Below are 15924 nucleotides of genomic sequence, written 5' to 3'. Positions count from 1 at the left end.
AAAGACAAACCTTGATCACATTCTCGTTTTTGATAAGATGTACATCCTGGTTCACAACAATATGCCACACTAGCATCAACGAATTTTGTGGAATTCATCCCATCTCAGCTTCGTTTTCATTTTTAAAATGGTGACCTCTGCGAAATAAGCTAATAGCCCCCCCCCAATTCAGTGCCAGAACGTTGGAGTTCACCCCAGTGAGCGAGAGGGTTACCTCCCTTCCCCTTCGAGTTGGGGGAGGGGGTCTGACTGTTTATGCGTATGCACCGAACACCAGCTCAGAGTACCTGGCCTGCTTGGAGACCTGGTAGGGGAGCTGGGAGGTGCCCCCCATGGGGACTGCATTGTCCTGCTGGGAGACATTAACGCTGATGTGCGTAGCGACAGTGAAACCTGGAAGGGTGTGATTGGGAGGAACGGCCTGGCCGATCTGAATCCCTGTGCTGCCCACAGTGTGTCCATAACGAACAGCATGGTGGAACATAAGTGCTCCTGTGACCGGAGCACCCTGGGCCGCAGGTCGATGGCCGATGGCCGTCTGATGGGACTGGCAATTTGCTACTTTTAATATCTGTCCTTAAATGTTTCATGTTCTTCTAATTTAATTTTTTATTGTCATATTTAGTCGTACGACTTTACTTTGTGCATTAAGAATTTTATTTCTTATCATCTTTTCTGGAAAGCACTTTGACTGACCTTCTTGTATGAAAATGTGCTATACAAATAAACTTGACTGAAACCGACATAAAATATTCATTCTCTACTCACTTCAGCTTCTCCAGTTTACAGGTGGGATCCTCCAGTACAGCAGAGAGCAGCTTCACTCCTGAGTCTCCTGGGTGATTGTAGCTCAGATCCAGCTTTCTGAGGTTTGACTTCAGAGCTGAAGTCAGAGAAGAACAGCCTCTCTGTGACTCTACAGCCTGACAGCCTATTGAAAGGAAACCACAAAATTTCAGACAAAATACAGGCAGCAGCGACCTGTCAAATCACCAGTGCTGACGTTGCCAGTGACTGGCCTGGACCCACCAGAGCAAACAGCCCTTCAGCCCCCCCCCCCCCCCACCCCCCCCCTTTCCCCCATCCCAGAGCTGCCATTCGGGGGTAATATTCTGCGCTTGGGTTTGCCTGAGTGCCTCTGTTCCTGCAGCTCCCACACACTGTTCACTGAAGCTCACCTTTTAGCGCCACTGACTGACATAAATGATCAGCTTCTAAATTAGACCATCCAGTGAGAGCGACCCACTGCATCAAACAACTGGACTCTCTCATCCCCAGTCCTCTGGACTCTCTCATCCCCAGAAGAAGAGCACTGAGGACAGAGAGGATGAGACCCTGGACTGACATCAAGATCAAATGGTGTGACATCATAGAAACCGTAAAAGGCCCACGGTGGAGCAGAGAACCACCCGTGAGGAAGTGAGGAATGCCAACAGGAGGCGGTTGGTATTAGATCAGTGGGTAATGCTGGTAGAGTAACCAGTTCTCCCCCCCACTCCTTATTTATTACATCCTTCTTCCTTTGAATTTTTGCCTGCTGTCGTGTCACAGAGACACAGAGCTTGGCCAAAACACACTGATGCTCTTTTTTGGGCAATGTAACAATTCTGCTGATATAAGACCCATACAGAGTATCAGACATATGAGTGTCCCAGTTTACCTCTGTCCCACTTAACATTCACCCAGCTCAAAAGGTCTCACAGTACATTCCATACCTGTTGGCAATATGAATACAATGAATGATTTCAATGATCAAATTCACCTTGTACTGCAAAGGAAGAACTGCAATCAACTGCATTCCCTGGCACAACAACCGCCCTGTGTACCAATCGACGTGTCTGGAGGGCTAAGAGCTGCCAGCCATCGCTGTGACCGGGTCCCTCATCCTATATGAAGCCGCTCAGTCCCCACAAGCCGTAGTGAGGAATTGTCTCTATGAAAAATTACCGTTTTCTTTCCCGAGTGCTTGCAGCTCCCTCTGTGTTGTCCTGTGTGTGTGATGCAGCTCCTGACCCCCTGCCCAGTCAGCATGATCCCCAGTCCCCATTTATCCCCAGTTATCACTTTGTGAGGCTGGAGAAGTCCTGCCATTTCCTGCAGACTTCAGTCCCAGATCACTGCTGGCCACAGTAGCCTTTCATCCTGGCAGCGATTTCCCCCCATTGTTCCCCCACCTCCTCCATTAGTTGTATCGCTGCCTTGCTGATGTTTCCTCTTTCTCTGGCTGCTGTCCATGGTTTCTTTGTACAAATGAGCCCCATCACGTTTTCAGCCTATTGGTATATTTGCAACTGATAATTTAATTTGTTATTCCATCTGTGCGTTTTCACACATTTAGATTTGGATTATATGTTATATTGTTCATGTTTACATGCATCATGTAGCAATGATTTGACTCGCATTTTGCTATTGACAAACTTGGAATCGATTTTCCTGTTATTGACAGTTTGTGCTTTTCTCACATGGAGGCTGGGAAGAGCCAACAAAGTCCTACTTAAAGTTTGTCTGTTAATTCTGGAATAACAAAGGCTTTTAGAAAACACACATAGACCACACTCATTCTTTACTTACATTGTTTATTATTTTGTTTATTATTCGCTAAGACTGATCGCCTTTGGGAAAGCCATCTGTCACGCCTCCCGGGTGTAGACCGACGGAGAGGTCCAATTAGAGTCCAAAACGGGAGACTACATAAGCGTGACACACGCAATTTGGGTTGCGAAGTATTTGCCTATGTTCTATAGCAGTACCGAGCGATTTCTTGTCCGTTGTATTCCCCTCGTTTCCTAGCGCTTTCGTCTGCCCATTGTGTGTACCTTACCCTGTTTACCTTCCTTCCCCAGACCAGCCCTCGACCCTGAACCTCCTGCCCTGCCTTCCCTACCAGTCCCAGGATCTCTCATCTCCCCTTCCCTGTGTCTTCGTGTCCCATGCCTACCCGTAGGACTGACCACCCCGGCTGCTGACCTCCTTTTCCGACCACGACCATCCTATCCGTCTCGCCCCTTGAAAGTCCGTTGCCTGAGTGATCTAATAAAGATCAATTGGTTCTGCACCTCTGGGTCTGTGCTTCCCTGCGAGAGCTCGGTTGACACCATCCCTGACTATTAACTCTGAAAGAAGGAGATGTGAACATCCCCAGCAACTACTGCTGGCCTGTCAGGCTTTAAATTATGCAAATTATAAAGATAAAGAAGTTAATTGCAAAAAACTTTATGGATGGAACAGTATTTTCTGAAATTCTGTTTGAGAGCCCTTAGCACATGAACATTTTAAAGCCTGTGGTCCACACAGATCTGTACAGTACAGTGAGAGCTGATTATAGGAGAGATTCATCTCTCATAGCTGACAGACGGCTGATGTGACACAGAATTGTGGCCATGCAGCAGATTTCTAAAATAACAGAGTATTTTATTTGATGTAATTCCACCTGAGGAAATGTGATTTTGCTTCTTCTATGGGACTGTGAATAGTCCAGCGCATGCGTTTACTCTAGTGTCCAGCAGAACAATATTACAGGTTTTCTCGGTCGCTTTGGTACATTTCTCAGATCAGAAATGAAATTCTCATAACTACTTGTGCAACCTCCACATCATCGAGTCCCTTTTGCACATCATACATGCAAAGTCTCATTCTTTTGGTCAAATTGCAAATGCTTTGGCTCAGTCGTGCGAATAATTATGTACAATCATCTGCTGATTCCTACATTTTCAATTGTTCATGACCTGCTGGTCAAAGTATATGTGACTCATCACCATGAAATGAGTCTTATGGGTGACTCTTATGGGTGGGGAATAAGACTCATTTCGTGGTGATGGGTCACATATTATACTGGTTCTCTGTTGAAAAGTCTGACCCCCCCAAAACATCTGGTGTTAGTTCATTGTATAAGTCATTACATGCAAAATGGTCGTCATAATCGCTCAAGCATGTTCTCTATACATCTGTATAACTGCGTGTGTGTATATATACAGTACTGTGCAAAAGTCTTAGGCAGTCCAAAGAAATGTTTAAAGCTGTTTATGTGGGTAGCAAGTGTATTTTGGCTTAGAACAAAAAACACAATTTAGCATTAGAACGTCTGCAAATTAAGAGTAACATAATAAAAAACTAGTAAGCCGTTCCATGATTTTGTTAAATTTTACCATTATCAATTAAATAATTAAATATATTGGTTTAAAAAGTCAGTGAGAGATTGACTAGCTGTATGAGGTGTGTTAGTGGTCAAGCAAAATAATACATGGCTGCACTGGACGATCGCTGCAAATACTAGGATGATTTTAGCAGAGGTTCTGAAATGGCGAAGCTGACACACTGACAGGCATCATATCATAGTTTTACACCAACAGGAGGATAACACTTCAATCTCCCAAATTCCTGTGAAAATGTTACTGCGACACATAGGCGAATAACTACACACTAATACAATCCAAATCCAAAACACACATGGTAAATGTGCTTTTCTACTTTTATGAGAACTGAAAGCGCTTTACAATTCATGCCTCACATTCACCCATCCACACACCGGTGGCGGAGGCTGCCATGCAAGGTGCCAACCTGCACGCCGGGAGCAATTTGGGGATCAGCGTCTTGCTGAAGGACACTGTGATGGGGTCAGGAGAAACCAGGGCTCGAACCTGCAACTCTCTGGTTGCTAAACGATAGCACTACCTCCTGCGCCACCATCTTCCCCAAATGTAAGGAGAAGGAGGTTCCTCGGAGCTCCCAGATGTGTTTGGCTGTAATAAATCTGGAATATAGCTATATGACATAGTTTTTGATAACACCAGCATTTATTTTTTAGGCAAAAATGGCAGGCAGATCAGAACTGGCCAGATTTGATGTTGCAGCTTTTATTGAAAGACAAAACAAAATTAAAAAGTGCTGAAGTTTGAATGACTGTGTGTTTATTTCAGTTATTTTATATTGGGCTCAAGGATTGGTTTCATCATACAAATACAGCACAGATAATGTTTACTTGAAATTACTGAAAAGTAAGTGATACCAGAATCAGAGGGTCAATAAGCTTTTAAGTAATAATGTGGATTGTGCTTGGGGTAGAAGCTGCATGTTGTGTTGAAGAAAAGTACAGATTTTCATTTGACAAAATATGCAAATGAAATGCAATAATAATATTAGTGACATTCATCTTTAAATTACATTAATTACATACCTAATAATACTTTGAGAAGAAATGTTTTGTCATTATTATTTTCTATTATCATTGCTTTTTACAGTAAATTATTCTTGATGCCCCCAGTCGGTAGCCCATGTATGTAAAATATGTGGGTCGGATGCCGGTTTCTTTTGCAGTTTTTCCTGCCATCTCTGCCACAGCTTCAGCTGCATTGTCTGCAGTCTCTCCTGCACTGTCTGCTCTGGCTGCAGCTCTGGCTCTTTCAACCCCCCCCCTCCTATGGCTCCTGCTGCAGCCAAACCCCCCGCAGTCACACCCACTATTCCTACTACTGCTCCTGCCCCTAATGCCCAACTGCCCCAGCATCAGCAGCTCCTGCTGCCCCTAATGCCCCAGCTCACTCTCTCTCTTGCTCTTCTCCTGATCTCAGACTCCCCTGCTTCCTCTCCTCTCTCCTCCATCTCTTCTTTTGTCGTTTTCACCTCCATTTCTGCTATTACCTGGAGTGATTTATTTCCGTAATGACTGCTGCCATTGTTTGTCACCATGTTCTCTATAGCTGTCAGCAGCTGTTTAATCTGAAGGCTGTTACTCCTGCACTCTGATTCATCCAGGTTTCCATCAGAGCTTGAAGGTCCTCCTGACCCTTGGCCTGGTTCCTGATCAGGTGTGATGATCTTTGTTCTAACAGCCAGTTCTTCATTTCCTCCAGTGTCTGAACATCCTGTGATTCCCCAGCTTCTCTCCTCTCTATCATCACTTGCTGTAGTTGTTCCATGAGATCTGCAGACTGAGCATTTTTATCTTTTCTGCTCCAGTGCTTAGAGTGAATGACATGGACTCGGCCTCCACACTTATCAACAAGTTCCTTCAGATCCTTGTTCTCCTTCACATATTCCTCAGTGGTTTGGTTTTCTTTAAGCTCATCAGCCTGTGTGAAGAGGACACCTGTGTGTTTCAGGGCTTCCTCCCCAAACCACTTCAGTACCATCTTCACTGACTCGTTCTCTTCCCCCAGGATAACATTTCCTGTGCTGCTCTTCCTAGATCCTGTGTTTCCCAAAAGCACAATTCTTACTTCAGAAGGTGCTTTGGGAGAGAAATACAATATCAGTTACCATGAATATTATACATTTGTGTCAGTTTGATTGAAGACTCATAACAATTTGCTAAAATCAAGCCTGTCAGCAGGAGGCACCGTGAATGTGGTTATAATGAACATGAACATGTCATATTGCTGTGGAAATTCTCCAGTAAGACTTTAGCATGTCTTGGGTGCAGCTACTTTATTCTGTCAGCAGATGGCAGTGCAGAGCCACACAAAGCATGAGCGCATGGGAAAGAGACTGACAGTCAGAGGTACTTATTCAACTCGTTTTATTACTGAACACAGATATTTCATCTGTCTGCTTATCCAAAGGAAAACCTCATTTCTATACATAGTTTGTTTACCTGAACACTGACAGAAAAGCTTAGATATGCAGCCACACTTAGCAATTTCACGACAGATGCTTCTGTCCAGCTCAGTGGATGTCAGTCTGGCTCAGGGGTCGGCAACCGAATTAAGAGCCACTTTTCGGAAAAGAAGCCAGAGAATTTTACTGGAAACAAACATTTATTCTAAACAGATTAGCAACTTTTTATACATACCAACGACAGAGTAAAACAATTTTCAATGTTTCATGGACTTTTTAAGAAAAACGGCATGTTTGCCCTAATTTTATTAATTATATCGTTATAAGCCTATAAATTAAGGAATGGAAATTCACTCAAAAAATGCAATATGCTGTTTATTAAGAAGATAATTCCTTCATATTTTTGCATTATGTATTCAAAAAAGTTTATAAAAACAGTTGAAAACAGTTGAATTAGAACGAGCCCATTATGTAACTGGAACCCCTCCCACATGTAAACACAGTGACACGCTACAGCGTTGGTTTGTTGTCTGAGGCTATGATACTGACCACAAACACATTCTCAAATTTCACTGCACCAGTCACAGCATATGCAGGCAGAAAAGTGACAGCAAAAACATTCAGCATTAGACTCTAAAACCGTATATAATGTCTGTGTTTATCCAGTGGACCATAAACTAAAATAAGCTTTTTATTGCCCAATTTTTATATTAGATGAGACTAAAAATTGAGAAATATCTATATGCACAAGTAATTTTTCCTGATAAGGATATCAAGACTGTCAGCATTTACACATCAGATTATGACATATCTGAGTAGCCCAGACTGTCCGGAAAACAAAGCCATACAGCATATGTGGCTGACTAATGTACATACAGTGTCCATCCATCCACATGCGGGTCATTGTTGCAGGGGAGCCTGGGCCCATCCCAGCCAACACAGGGCAGGGGTTCACCCTGGGTGTGACGTGCATCAGAAATACAAATTTAAAGTGATCGATATATTAAACAGTCTGGGACATTTAGAATGTTACTGTATATTTCCAAAATTTAATGATAAATTAAGCTTTCTTTTGCTTTGAGAAATTTAAACAGAAAGTTATAACTCTGTTCTGTTATGATTCAGTCTGAGCCTCTTTTGTCTGTGAATATACTTTGACCCATCGACTGTATAAAACATGGACACTTGTCTGCATACACACAGGTGCATCCTGCCATTCTGACACTATTCTTTGGTAAGTTTTATATTTACAGAAGACATAAAAATGACAGGGCTGAATTATTCTGTTGCCGGCCGGGGGGTTGGGTTTGATTATAACCACCACCAAGTGTTATAACAGAATCATGTCAGGACACTATGGGGCACTAAAGCATTGGGTAAGGGGAGATACAGGAAAAGGAGAGGATACAGAAGTAAAAGGCTGAGTCTGAATGCATCTGTGGTCGTGGTCTGTTGGAAATTCTAAGATTCACAGCAGAATATTTTACATGGGGTCAGAAGATCGGCAGCAGGAGCCCGTGAGTAGAAAACCAACATTAGTTTGAAGGTCAGAGGAAATACAGAGAATCTGGCAATACTAGGGCCTGCTACAGTAAGTGAGGGAGCTGGCCAGCTTACAGATGCGTTTCCAAGAGGGGAGCAAAGAAAATAACATGAGAGGTGGAGCAGATATTTTCAGTAGAACCTCCAGGAAGCTTCAATTTTGACAAACCAAGCAGCTGGACTCAGTGCTTACGATGCTTTGAGTGATTTCGAGGAGCTTCAGGAATATCTGAAAAGACTGAGGAAGACCATTCAACTCGCTGCTGTACATGACTGGGGAGAAAAGCAATGACACGCTGGTTTTGTCTGACGAACAGAAATAGTTTGCAGAGACATTTACATTTACATTTACAGTATTTGGCAGACGCCCTTAGCCAGAGCGACTTACATAAGTGCTTTAAGACGCTGCGATGAATTTTTCCGATACTAGCTCAATAAGGAAACACGCTATGAATACCATCTATCTGAACACTGTTGAGAAAGTGCAACAATAATTATTATTTTGTTGTACACATACACACACACGGAAAAGAGCTGAGTAAGAATACAGAGTACTACTTCAGGTATTTCTGAAAAAGGAAAGCTTTGAGTTGTCGCTTGAAGACAGCCAAGGTTTCTGCTGTTCGGACATCAAGGGGGAGTTCATTCCACCAACTAGGTGCCAGGACAGAGAAGAGCCGAGATGTGTGTCGTCCTTGTGCCTTGAGGGGTGGTGGGACCAGTCTAACAGTGCTGGAGGATCGGAGAGATGGGGGTGCAGTACGGGGTGTGATGAGGTCTTTTAGGTAGGATGGTGCCAGACCATTTTTGGCTTTGTATGTAAGCATCAGTGTTTTGAATTTGATGCGGGCAGCTACAGGAAGCCAGTGGAGAGAGCGCAGCAAAGGAATGATGTGGGAACTTTGGAAGGTTGAAAACAAGTCGAGCAGCTGCATTCTGAAGCAGTTGGAGGGGACAGATGGCACGCAGTGGTAAACCCGCTAGAAGCGAGTTGCAGTAGTCCAGGCGTGAGATGACGAGGGACTGGAGCTCTGCTCAAGGGCCCAGAGACATGTGGCTGTTCTGCCAAAGCCAGGCTGGATCGAGCAACCTTCCGATCTTCCGAGGCTTAGCCCACTCTGCCACATGTTAGGATCTGTGTGGACCTAACAAGACTCAATGGAAGTGTCTGCTGAAAGAGGCACATACTCCCAGCTGTGGATGACACACTTGCCAAACTGGACGGGGCAGTAGCGTTCTCCAAACGGGATGCCTGATCGGGATTCTGGCAGAAACCCTCATATAAAGACTCCCAGCCCTTGATGACCTTCATTACTCTCCTTCAGCAGGTACCGTTTTAACAGACTGCCTTATGGGATCTCCTCGGCACTCGAGCACTTCCAGCTGAGAATCTCTCAGATTGTTTCAGGCGCGCCTAGAACAATGTGCTATACTGATGACATTTTGGTAATTTGTCAAAGACCAGAGGGAGCATGACGATAGGCTATGCAAAGTTCCCCAGAAGTTTGAGAATGCAGACCTCTCTCTAAATGAACACTGTGAGGTCAGAGTGAATGAAGTGAAGTTCCTGGGACATAAAATAAGCGCTAAAGGGACTGAGGTGAATCCCGACAACATTAAAGCCGTTATCAACATGCCCAAACCTCAGAGTACTGAAGGAGTGAGACGCATCGTGGGGATGGTGAACTACATTGGCAGGTTTTCTCCCTGCCTGCCCCCAGCCAGATGGAGAATACAGACCAGTGATGTACATGTCTGTGTAGGAGTCTGACTCCCAGTGAAACCCGATACGCACTGATCAAAAGAGAGAAACTCCTGTGTCAGCAGATGCATCGTCATACAGCCTTGGAGGAGGGCTAATGCAGAGGCAGCCAGATGGAGAATACAGACCAGTGATGTACATGTCTGTGTAGGAGTCTGACTCCCAGTGAAACCCGATACACACTGATCAAAAGAGAGAAACTCCTGTGTCAGCAGATGCATCGTCATACAGCCTTGGAGGAGGGCTAATGCAGAGGCAGCCGGATGGAGAATACAGTCCAGTGATGTCTGTATTCTCCATGCAGTGATCACTTCTCCTGATACATAGAAGTAGCCAATCTGCCAACTTTCACAACCTGAACATATCACTAGTAGCCCCTGAGTTTTCCCAATGCAGCAGAGAGTCAGAGAGCTGTTAGAGCAGTCAAACAGATACTGAATAAAGATTAGGATCAGAAAGCTCTCCTGGCTTACAGAACAACTCCATTAGGACATGGAGTCTCACCAGCAGAACTGCTGATGTGGAGAAGGTTAAGGTCTACAGCTCCAGTCCCTCCTCAAACACTCAGAGCGGAGTGACCAGACCTCTAGGCCATTAGAATGAAGGACATGAAGATAAAATGAATCAAAGAAAGCTTATGGAGAAAGAGGCAGAGCAGGAGAGCAAAAAATTCAGGCAATTTACCTTTTCCCTCAGCTTATAAACCCTGATCGTGGACTCCATGCTGGGAATAAATGCTCCTTTTCTGAAGGCGTCTTTGCTGTTAACATGTCTTTGCTGTCCAGGTGTAGATGTGACTGACTATCATGTGGTCTGCTTGAGGTGTGTTTGGTTCCTTTTGGTTTGACAGTGGCAGAAATGTGGCGATCACTGCATGTTTCAGTCACTGTACCCACAGCGCAGTAAAGCTGTCCTCTTTGCTATGTTCTCCAAAGGTCTGTCTGAGGGTGTCAGTGAGGTCGGCTGCTTTGCTAAGATCAGCCTTAGGTGACTGGAGCACGTCTGGCAGAAACTTTGCTTGACCGAGCACCTTTCTGAACACTACAAGGAGCCCTACAAAACTCAAGTCAATCTGAGACTGCAGTCCTCTGGCTTCTGCAGCTCTCTGGGGATTCGGCATCATCTAAAATCTCACCTGGCAGCCTTAGTACAGCACTCAGCCTCTCCGTAAGGTTTCTACACGCAGCACGGCAGCAGGCCCATCTAGTCTCACTGAGCCTTTGCAGTTCCCCTGGGCCCCACTGAACATTTATTTCTGAACATCCAGCCATTTCTTGTGAACATATGACCCTGACATGAACACATACAGTCTTTCCAGTAAAGAGAAGAAAACATGCAGCTACAGGGACATTTTTCACACAGTCAACAATGACAAGATGCAAACAGTGTGGGCTGCAGTGAACATAAAATGCATATCTGGCAACCTCTCTAACTCCTGTTTGGACCCCAGAGCATCTGCCACTCATGACCTTCACTGCTTTGGCCACCAGCTTCTCTCTGTATTCCAGCCCAAACTTATCCAGACATAGAATAGAATAGAATAGAATAGAATAGAATAGAATAGCTACTTCATTGTCATTCAGAACATACACCGGTTAGTGCACGTCAGGGCAGAATTACATTGCATTCACTCATCATCGGCCCAATAGAGTAAATTAAAAAATAATATAAAGTGGAATTAACGTGGAATATGCATAAAAATATATTTACAGCACTATAGCAGCAAACACCAGTGTACGTCGCCGTTTCAGACATATTGCAGTAGACAATTAAAAAAACCAGCTCTTGAAAGTGACGTGTGGATGGATAGAGAGAGGCGGAGTGTGGGGGGGGGGGGGCTGCCATGAGGTATTTAGAGTTCAGGAGTCTAATGGCTTGAGGAATAGAATGAAACTCTTAGAGAATCTGACTGTCCTGGTCCTGATGCTGCAAAGCCTCTTCCCAGAGGGCAGCAGGGCGAACAGTCCGTGGTGGGGGTGGGCGGAGTCTCTGATGATGTCATGGGCTCTGCTGAGACAGTGTTTGTGCGCAATGTCCTGGATGGATGGAAGAGAAGTCCCGATGATCCTCTCTGCAGGCCTCACCACTCTCTGCAGCCATTTCCTGGCTTTCGAGCTGCCAAACCAGATGGAGATACAGCTGGTCAGCACGCTCTCTATGGTGCCTCCGTAGAAGGTGCTGAGGATGGGAGAGGAAAGCTCTCTTCATCCGGCACATGAAGTGCAAACGCTGCTGAGCCCGTTTAACCGGTGATGTTGTGTTTGGTGACCAGTCCAGACTGTCAGTTATCTGCACCCCCAGGAATCTGACGCTGCTGACCACCTCCACAGCACTGTTGTCAATGACCAGTGCTGAATGACTGGGCTGTTTCCTCCTGAAGTCCATGATCATCTCCTTGGTCTTCTCCACATTCAGGATCAGGCTGTTGTCACTGCACCATCCCACCAGTCTCTTCACCTTCTGGTCATCGCTGTTTCTAATGTGAACCACTAATCTGCTTTGGATTAAGCCTGAACACCACCTCTCACCCCCCCATCACAGACGCCCCGCCATAACACTGCTTTAATATATTACCTGCACTGAAGCCCGTTTGGAGTGAGGTGTTTCAGTGCTGCTCCGGTCTCCTCCCACAGTCCAAAGGCGTTCAGGGTTGGCTGATCGGCGTCTCTAAACTGGCCCTGTACTTGTGTGAGTGTGGCTGTGTGAGTGTGTGCGCCCTGCGGTGTGTTGGCGCCCCCCAGGGTTGGTTCCCCCCAGGGTTGGTGCCCACCCAGGGTTGGTTCCCGCCTGCGCCTGTTGTTCCTGGGATAGGCAAATCTATATTATTGTGTTATAACCTTATAAATGGTTACATCAAAGGTGTTTGGGTAGCTTGCAAACCCTACAGACTATATACAAGGCAATAAAACTGTTACATACATGTAAATGCGTGTGCAGATTTGTCTCGAATTGAAAATGTCACAGCAGCCAGGAGACCAAAGCTGGCAGCCCTGTGAACCTCTGACATATATGTAAATAAGCGGGAAACCTTTTCCTGCCACTGAATTAGCTTTCATTAGTGTGTCATTCAGGCCACACACTGGTTTCTGTTAAATTTGCTAGACAAAAAATAAAGATCAGGCTAAATAAAGATGCGACTCAGAAATGTCTGAGTGATTCGGTGTCCAAGGCCTGTGAGATACTGGCACCATATCCAAGGGGACCCATCGCGGGGACCCAGATAAACAGCTTTTGGAAATGGATTCATGCATTTCATCTAACTCAGTACAGAAAATCACCTCCAGACATCCAGACAGGACATCAAGGGCCGTGCTGCATTTAATCGTAAGCTTGTTAAGGTATAGAGGCCTTCATAAATGTTGAGTTTTGCAAGAACAATGAGGTCAATCCTCTTTGAAAGCTGCCAGCTGGGAAAGTATGTTGGATTATTGAACAAGACATACAGTAATAACTGCTTAAACAAGCTGATTTATCAGTCTGTTTTATAATAATACACTTGTCCTTAGTGAATAACCCCTCACCCTGTTGAATACAGTGATCTGATGCCCATTGCTAATGTATGGCGTGCAGCACTTGATACTCACAGGATGCTAATTCATTGCATGGAGATTTCGGTTCACTTACATTTTCTCAATATTGTGTGTGGTAAGTGCATAACCTAGGCACCTGCCCGATCTGTCTTATGTGGCATAACCAGGCCATTTACAGTGGGGAGGGGTGGCAAGGGTGCCTGGGCACCTGCCCATTCCGAAAGACGGGTGCATAACCAGACGTTTTACAGTCTGGTGGGGGTGGCAAGGCTGTCTGGGCACCTGCCCGTCCTGTCTGACGGGGGCATAACTAGACCTTTTATAGTGGGGTGGGGGTGGCAAGGCTGTCTGTGAACCTACCCGTCCTGTCTTACTGGAGAGTAACCCGGCCTTTTACAATGTGGTGGGGGGGTGGGGGGTGGGGAAGGGACCCTGCACACACCAGCCCATTCTACCTGATGGGACATAACCAGGACCTTTACAGTGGGGTGGGGGTGGCAAGGCTGACTGGGCACCCGCCTGTTCTGTTTGACGGGGGAGCAACCAGACCTATTACTGGGGGGTGGGGGTGTTAATTATTTAACAAAACAAATTTCTTTATTTATTGAAATATATTAATAATAATTTTATTTACTTTAATCCACTGAACCAGGACAGTAACAGGACATAATTATGTTTTCCAGTGTTTTCTGTGTCTGTTATGTCTCCAGTTAAATGTTTATTATACACATTGATTGAGTGTCATTGTATTAGTTATGTTCAGATGCAGTAATATAGTGAATTTAACTTAATCCAGCAGACTGTGGTTTCATTATGTTACTCAGTTATGCTTTGGGTGACGCTGAAGCAGGACATTAATAGGACAGAACAGAAAGCCTTTATTGTCACTGTACAGGGAGGAAATACAGTAAATGGACATAAATATATAAAATGTACATATACAGGGGAGAGGGAAAGCCCCCCCCCCAATCAGGATTACATTTAATTACATTTTAGTCAAAGAAAAAAACTATTAAACTATATTTTTGATGTTATTCAGCTCACTGAAGACAGTCATTTATTTTTTGTCAAACACAGTACTTTGCAAAAGTCTTAGGCAGTCCAAAGAAATGTTTAAAGCTGTTTATCTGGGTAGCAAGTGTACTTTGGCTTAGAACAAAATACACAATTTAACATTAGAACGTGTGCAAATTAAGAGTAACACAATAAAAACTAGTAATAATTTCTTCTGTTTTCTAAAAAGTTACTGATATCTAGTTGGATGGCTAGATGAACACCGCTTCAGTTCCCAAACTTCTCCTCAGGGGCACCTCAGCCGTTCCATGATTTTGTTCAATTTCACCAACAGCTCAGTTAAATAATTAAATATATCGGTTTAAAAAGTCAGTGAGAGATTGACTAGCTGTATGAGGTCTGCTAGCGGCCAAGTCAAAAAATACATGGCTGCACTGGACGGTCGCTGCAAATACTAGGATGATTTTAGCAGAGGTTCTGAAATGGCGAAGCTGACACACTTTGACAGGCATCGTATCATAGTTTTACACCAACAGGAAGATAATCTAAACATCATTTTCTTTGTCTGCCTAAGACTTTTGCACAGTTCTGTACATTTCAGAGTAAAAAGGATAATAAAGGTTAAAAAGCAGAGATTTGACCTTTTTGCCAGGAGAACCAGCAACACGTCAGAGTGACACTGAGGAGTTTATATAAACATAAAACCCTGGATAGAGGGACTCAGTGAATGAGGAGGTGAGTCTGTGCAGGGGGGTCAGTCCATCAGAGGAGACTCTGTAGAAGGACAGAGCACCAGCCCCCCAGTCCAGATACACTCCTACTCTGCGGGAGCCTGAGGGCTGTATGGGTATGAGAGTCTGTTTATTATTGTGCCGGACAGAGTAACTGTCAGTATTACAGCACAGACTCCATGACTTGTCATTGTATCCAAGCCCACAGTCATAACTCTCTCCTTTCCTCCTGATCCCTTTATAAGTGACTCCTATCCAGGCTGCATCTCCATCCCACTCAGCCTCCCAGTAACAGCGGCCAGTCAGACTCTCTCTGCAAAGAACTTGGGGGCAGCTGTCAAATCTCTCTGGATGATCAGGATATGGCTGCTCTGCCCCCCCTGTCACCTTCCTGTTCCCCCCTGACAGAGACAGGCGTCTGTTTGCTGTGTTGGGGTCCAGCGTCAGCTGGCAGGAGTCTGTAGGCAGGAGGAAGAATTATTAATCCCATCAGGCAGCCTGTACTTCATGTTTCTGTGCGATGGCGGAAGAGCCGCCAAAATGGGGCGCGAGCTAAACTAACATCTTAATTAATTTAATTAAAAAATGACAAAGCAGCGACATTCATCAGACATATTCATCACAAGCATATTTACCACAAAACGGCACCAGAGATCAATACTAAAGTCAGTGTCTTTCCTTCTAACCGCTAATTCCGGCGTATGCGGCTCGAAAATGGCCATCAATAACAGAATATTTAAGTAATATTATTACATGTTTAAAGTGATATTTAATAAACATTTGGACCTGGATT

General features: G+C 44.7%; 1 protein-coding gene across 1 annotated transcript in view; it reads right to left on the bottom strand.

The window, feature by feature from the left end:
• Positions 1-14244: 14244 nt before the first annotated feature.
• LOC125727211 (tripartite motif-containing protein 29-like) overlaps positions 14245-15924 on the bottom strand; it is a 113597-nt gene continuing 111917 nt past the window's right edge. Inside the window, exon 6 of the mRNA XM_049003974.1 lies at positions 14245-15589. The gene's annotated coding sequence lies outside the window, so the exon portion shown is untranslated. The remainder of the gene's footprint in view (positions 15590-15924) is intronic.

Source organism: Brienomyrus brachyistius, unplaced genomic scaffold (assembly GCF_023856365.1).
Source record: "Brienomyrus brachyistius isolate T26 unplaced genomic scaffold, BBRACH_0.4 scaffold92, whole genome shotgun sequence".
Taxonomy (NCBI): Eukaryota; Metazoa; Chordata; class Actinopteri; order Osteoglossiformes; family Mormyridae; genus Brienomyrus; species Brienomyrus brachyistius.
Note: the sequence above shows the minus strand (reverse complement) of the source record. Positions and strands in the feature narration are given on the sequence as shown.